Source organism: Balaenoptera physalus, assembly GCF_965194825.1.
Source record: "Balaenoptera physalus genome assembly, chromosome: 7".
In the NCBI taxonomy this organism is placed as follows: Eukaryota; Metazoa; Chordata; class Mammalia; order Artiodactyla; family Balaenopteridae; genus Balaenoptera; species Balaenoptera physalus.
In genome coordinates, this window is record NC_138886.1 from 28,344,429 (window position 1) to 28,351,699 (window position 7,271).

Below are 7,271 nucleotides of genomic sequence, written 5' to 3' on the forward strand. Positions count from 1 at the left end.
CATACAGTATTTGTCTTTCTCTTTATGACTTGTTTCACTTAACATAATACCCTCCAAGTCCACCTACTGGGTTGGCCAAAAAGTTCATTCAGTTTTTTTTTTTTTTTAAACATCTTTATTGGAGTATAATTGCTTTACAATGGTGTGTTAGTTTCTGCTTTATAACAAAGTGAATCAGCTATGCATATACATATATCCCCACATCTCCTCCCTCTTGCTTTTCCCTCCCATTCTCCCTAACCCACCCCTCTAGGTGGTCACAAAGCACTGACCTGATCTCCCTGTGCTATGCGGCTGCTTCCTACTAGTTATCTATTTTACTTTTGGTGCTGTATATATGTCCATGCCACTCTCTCACTTCCTCTCAGCTTACCCTTCCCCCTCCCCATGTCCTCAAGCCCATTCTCTACATCTGCATCTTTATTCCTGTCCTGCCCCTAGGTTCTTCAGAACCTTTTTTTTTTTTTTTTTAGATTCCATATATATGTGTTAGCATATGGTATTTGTTTTCCTCTTTCTGACTTACTTCACTCTGTATGACAGTCTCTAGGTCCATCCACTTCACTGCAAATAACTCAATTTCATTTCTTTTTATGGCTGAGTAATATTCCATTGAGAATGATGTTGGCTGTGGGTTTGTCATATATGGCCTTTATTATGTTGAAGTAAGTTCCCTCTATGCCTACTTTCTGGAGGGTTTTTATCACAAATTGGTACTGAATTTTGTTGAAAGCTTTTTCTGCATCTATTGAGATGATCATATGGTTTTTATTCTTCAGTTTGTTAATATGGTGTATCACATTGATTGATATGTGTATATTGAAGAATCCTTGCATTCCTGAGATAAATCCCACTTCATCGTGGTGTAGGATCCCTTTAATGTGTTGTTGCACTCTGTTTACTAGGATTTTGTTGAGGATTTTTGCACCTATGTTCATCAGTCATATTGGCCGGTAGTTTTCTTTTTTTGTGACATCTTTGTCTGGTTTTGGTATCAGGATGATGGTGGCCTCGTAGAATGAGTTTGGAAGTGTTCCTCCCTCTGTTATATTTTGGAAGAGTTTGAGAAGGATAGGTGTTAGCTCTTCTCTAAATGTTTGATAGAATTCGCCTGTGAAGCCATTGGTCCTGGACTTCTGTTTGTTGGAAAATTTTTAATCACAGTTTTAATTTCAGTGCTTGTGATTGGTCTATTTATATTTTCTATTTCTTCTTGGTTCTGTCTCAGAAGGTTGTGCTTTTCTAAGAATTTGTCCATTTCTTCCAGGTTGTCCATTTTATTGGCATAGAGTTGCTTGTAGTAATCTCTCATGATCCTCTGTATTTCTGCAGTGTTGGTTGTTACTTCTTTTTCATTTCCAATTCTATTGATTTGAGTCTTCTCCCTTTTTTTCTTAATGAGTCTGGCTAATGGTTTATCAATTTCGTTTATCTTCTCAAAGAACCAGCTTTTAGTTTTATTGATCTTTGCTATCATTTCCTTCATTTCTTTTTCATTTATTTCTGATCTGATCTTTATGATTTCTTTCCTTCTGCTAACTTTGGGGGTTTTTTTGTTCTTATTTCTCTAATTGCTTTAGGTGTAAGGTTAGGTTATTTGAGATGTTTCTTGTTTCTTGAGGTAGGATTGTATTGCTATAACCTTCCCTCTTAGAACTGCTTTTGCTGCATCCCATAGGTTTTGGGTCATCGTATTTTCATTGTCATTTGTTTCTAGGTATTTTTTGATTTCCTCTTTGATTTCTTCAGTGATCTCTTACTTATTTAGTAGTGTATTGTTTAGCCTCCATGTGTTTGTATTTTTTACAGATTTTTTCCTGTAATTGATATCTAGTCTCATAGTGTTGTGGTCGGAAAAGATACTTGATATGATTTCAATTTTCTTAAATTTACCAAGGCTTGATTTGTGACCCAAGATATGATCTAGCTTGGAGAATGTTCCATGAGCACCTGAGAAGAAATTGTATTCTGTTGTTCTGGGATGGGATGTCCTATAAACATCAATTAAGTCTCATTCAGTTTTAAGTAAAAATAAAAGACACATTTTTCATTTTCACCAAGAATTTTATTGAGCAATGTATTCACTAACCAAATGAACTTTTTGGCCAACGCAATATGTTGTTGCAAATGGTAAAATTTCATTGTTTTTTATGGCTGAATAGTATTCCATTGTATAGACATACCACTGCTTCTTAATCCATTCATCTGTTGATGGATACTTAGGTTGCTTCTATATCTTGGCAATTGTAGGTAATGCTGCTATGAACATTGGAGGGGTGTGGGCATGTATCTTTTTGAATTAGTGTTTCTGTTTTTTTCAGATATATATCCAGGAGTGGAATTGCTGGGTCATATGGTAGTTCTATTTTTTAGTTTTTTGAGAAAGCTTCATACTGTTTCCTACAGTGGCTTCCCCAATTTGCATTCCCACCAACATCGTATGAGGGTTCCTTTTTCTCCACATCCTCTCCAACATTGTTATTTGTGTTCTTTTTGATGATAGCCATTCCAACAAGTGTGAGGTGATATCTCATTGTGGTTTTAATTTGCATTTCTCTGATGGTTAACAATGTTGAGCATCTTTTCATGTGTCTGTTGGCCATCTGTATGTCTTCTTTGGAAAAATGTCTACTCAGGTCTTCTGCCCATTTTTTAATTGGGTTGTTTTTTTTTTTGATGTTGAGTTAAATGAGCTGTTTATATATGTTGGATATTAACCCCTTATCAGTCATATCATTTGCAAATATTTCTTCCATTCAGTAGGTTGTCTTTTTGTTTGGTCAGTGGTTTCCTTTGGTTTTCTATCCTATCATATGCACTCATGGAAAGTGGAAAATTTTATTAGAACATTTAGCAGTGAGGTTTCTTCGAAGATTTGATGTTGGTTATGTGTGCTTTCATTCAATAAATGCCTTTTGAAGACCCTGCTAAGTATAATCCAATGTAATTCCTGTTGGCAAAAAAAGGATGAATCAAATTATCTTTAATTTACTCATATTCTAATTGTAGGGGCACACAAGCAACCAGGAAAATACAATAGAGGGCATGAAGATAGATATGCACAGACAGAGGATGACAGTAGGGAGTGAGAGCTTTAACTCAAGTTGAAGAGGGGAATTTCTCAGAGCAAATTAAGCCAAATCTTGAAAAATGATTACATAGCTAAGATAACTTGGAGTTGTCTATAAGAGCATATTTCATTCAGAATTGATCTGGTAAGAAGGTCATGAAACAGCTGGGGTAACCACAAGTACTTAATATATCACTTTTTAGTATACTTGTAGATATACTTAATTAGTACCAATTAAATATAGTAATTAATTATACACAGAGTAATAGTTGTGGAAGAAGGGCAAATAATGGAAAGGAGCAGATCACGACAGTCTTGTTCAGTAAAATTAGAAATTTAAATTTTATCCGGTAAACAAAGAACTACTGAAGGATTTTTAAAAACCAAAGTGAAAAGACCAGATTTGCATATTTGAAAGCCCCTTCTGCCATTCTGATCAAATTATGAAGGAGATTAAAGGTGCAGTAATGCAATTGAAGTCTGAGAAAATATTACGGTAATCTGGGCAAATGACAGTGATAGAGATGGGAATGGATATGAAAGATATTAAGGAGACAATAAACAGGACTTGCAGACTTAATATGAGTTGATTGTGAGTAAATAAATGCATGCAAAATCAACATTTGATCTGCAGAAATACTTCACTGCTGAATGTTTTAATAAAATACCCATTCCCCATAAAATGTGGGATTTGGAGAGAAAACTAAAGTGGACTTGATGCTCTTGGAATCCAGAGACACTGCCCTGTCCTCTGAGGTATGAGGGTGGCAAGAACTGTGGAATTTGTTAGACATGTCTTGTTTATTGTCTTCTTAATATTTTCTTAATTGGAAAATGACCTGGTAAGTGTTTTAAAAATACTAAATTTAGATCAATAGGAGAAAGATATATAGGTTTTCTCTTAATCAATATTTTAAATATTCTGGTGTTGAGGTGGTTAACCTAGGGTCAACAGCATCTGTCGAGCACTCAACAGTATTTTTGTTTAATTTAAAAAAATTTTTCCAGTTTTATTGAGATGTAATTGACTCAGGTATATTTAATAGCCGGAATCAGCAGAGTTTGCTCATGGATGGAGGTAAAGTGAAAGGAGAGAGTCTGGGGTGGTAAGTGGATGAATGGCAACACCATCAACTCAAGTAGTGGAGAGAGACAGGTGTTCGGGGAGGATCATGAGCTCTGTTCAGCTACGTGGATTTGAGGGGACCATGGGACATCCAGATGCAGGTACTGGACAGGCTGTTGTACAGGTGGGGCTGAAGCTCAGGGAATGAGTCTAGGCTGATGAAAGGAATTCGGAAATCATCACTGTTATTATAATGGAATCAAGAGAGGACGTGTGATGAGCATTCAAAAATATTAATTGCCCAATTAATATTAAGCAGCTACTATATTCCATGAACTGAGGAGATTGAGTGAAGGACTCTGTTCATAGGGCTTATATTGTAGTGTCAATGTAGGACACAACAAATCATGGTCTACATGCCAGATCTTTTCAGGAGTGTTGTGTGAGATGGAGGGAAGAGTAGTCACCTGGGACACTTCATGGTATGGATGAGACTCAAATTTGCTTTAGAAAAATATGGTATTTTTGCTTTCCACAATGGCACAAAAAGACACCAGGCAGAAACATATTCATGAAGTAAAAGTGTAGATACATTTAAAGGAATTAATAACATTTACTTTTCTGATTAATTGTAAGAAGAAGAGGGAAGGAAGGGGAAGAGAAGAAAGAGGAGGAGGAGGAGAAAAAAGAGGAAGAAAGAAAATGAGAAAAAAACTATTTTAAAAAATTACCTGAGGGGGCTTCCCTGGTGGCGCAGTGGTTGAGAATCTGCCTGCTAATGCAGGACACACGGGTTCGAGCCCTGGTCTGGGAAGATCCCACATGCCACGGAGCAGCTAGGCCCGTGAGCCACAACTACTGAGCCTGCGCGTCTGGAGCCTGTGCTCTGCAACAAGAGAGGCCGCGATAGTAAGAGGCCCACGCACCGCGATGAAGAGTGGCCCCCGCTTGCCACAACTAGAGAAAGCCCTTGCACAGAAACGAAGACCCAACACAGCCAAAAATAAATAAATTAATTAATTAAAAAAAAATTACCTGAAAAAGAAAAAGAAAAAAAAAAAAATTACCTGTAACACTCCCATCCAGAGATAAGCTTCATTAACAGTTTTCTGAATAACATTAAAGTCTGTTTTAAAAGTACATATTGCACAGTTATTGCAACTGTTTTTTGCTTTAACTTTTTATCATTTTACATAAAGTAATTATGAGACTAATACATAAAAAGTTATGAGAATTAGGTGAGAATACTAATGATAGCACTGTTTACACTTGTCTGCCCAGCTTTTTACATTTAGTCTTTTAGTGTCATTATATTTATTGTTTTAGAATGCTAACAAACACAATAGCAAACAAAATTCTGCTATGATAAAATAGTAGCATTAATATTTTGGTATTTTTTATATCTCTACCTGTATATTTCTTTAATAAATATTTGAACCACACTATATAGACAATGAAATATTCTTCTTTTCCTTCTTACAGTTTAACTTTATCCTAAGCTCTTTAAATATTTATTTAAAAACTTATTCAGAATGACTGCATGGTATTTTATCATATGAGCCGTATTTAAAAAAATATTGTTAAACACTCTGGTTACACATAAATATATACATGTATATGTATTTCCTTAGTACACCCTGGCAATATGGTAATAAGAAATAGGTTTTATTTTACTGGTTCATGCTTAACCTGCTAGTGCAGAATCCAACCTTCCCTTTGTTCCATCATCATTTCTGTGACCTCCTGGGCATATGTATCAGATGTGCTTATTGCCAAGTCTGGCCTGCTGTCACATGGCACCTGTCATTTTCCTTGTTCCCTTGCCTGCCTGGATTCCAACAGTCCTGCCTCTGCCCCCTAAGCCAGGCTAGTTTGCTTTCTGTCACCCTCCAGCACTCACAGGTGAGCTGTGTCCCCTCTGGTGCCATACTAATGTTGGGTACCACCTAACTTTTTGTCTGTTTCTTCTGGCTATGAGCTCACTTCCACAATGTGCCACCTCTTCTGGAGGGACACTGTAATTACTGCCTCAAGCCTTCTGTACTGCTGGTCTTTTCTTGGGGGATTCTACTACTATGGTGAGGTCAGGGTGACAAAACAGCTTTGGGTACTCTGAGCAAAAACAACGCCAAAAACCCAAAAAAAAAACAATAACAACAACAACAACAAAAAAGTAAGAGAGGATGTTTCCCCCTCAGAAGCAAAAGCTTTCATAAAAGTACATTTTCAAGTCCGTAAAGAAGTGTAACATGTGCCCTAATCATTTACAGGGATTTTTATAAACTAGCTCTTTCAGCATTTATTTATTGCTCTCGCATGGAATTTAGATTTACTTACAATAGGAACTGGGCTAGAAAATACATTTAGAATGGGAAATGTTATATTTGGAATCTCTCTGCCTTTTCAGTGACTGTGGCTTTATTAAGTCAACCTCCTTGTACTTTTTTTTTTTTAATCTTTATAATTACTTCTTTGGGCATGTATACTTTTTTTCACATCTTTATTGGAGTATAAATGCTTTACAATGTTGTGTTAGTTTCTACTGTACAACAGGCGTATATAGTTTCAAGAAAGGATGATTAGGTTTAAACTGGTACTTCTGCTTACTTTTTCTTTAGTAAGTTCTCAAAATTCTTTGAAAAGATCCTTACTAATATCCAATAATCCATTCTGGATATGGCATGGGATAGAAATCTTTTTAGTAGAGTCACCCTGTCTCTTCCCTTTGGGCAGGCTATTAGAGATGAAGATTTGCCAACCATTGCTAAAAGGCGAATGAAATTCCCAATCTAGACCTATGTCAGCGAATTTTGTCACTAGTCATTTTTCTCTGGCTTTGTCTTGGGAATCTCAACCTCTAACTAGGCCTTTTCCATCCTTGGGTTTTCTCTTAGGCGTGCTTGCCATTTTCTCAGGCAGGATGACCCATTGGTGGAAGGCTATTTCATATCTAGTGTGGTGTAGGAACTGATGCAGAATCCTTGTCTCAAAGACAATAGAGCTGGATTTGGCAAGCCTCGTAACCCTCCTCTCTTCCCTTGCAGACTTTCTCTAGCTTCTGCTTCGGACTCTGCTGGTAATCAACCAATTATCAGAGATCTGAATGATCTACCTCTGCGAACCATGAAATACTCT

General features: G+C 36.6%; 1 long non-coding RNA gene across 1 annotated transcript; it reads right to left on the bottom strand.

The window, feature by feature from the left end:
- Nucleotides 1-435: 435 nt before the first annotated feature.
- Nucleotides 436-5,450, bottom strand: LOC309665091. The gene is made up of 2 exons (XR_014266211.1): nt 5,204-5,450; nt 436-4,867 (listed from the first exon to the last, which is right to left on the bottom strand). It is a non-coding gene; the product is annotated as an uncharacterized lncRNA (long non-coding RNA).
- Between the last annotated feature and the right edge of the window lie 1,821 nt (nt 5,451-7,271).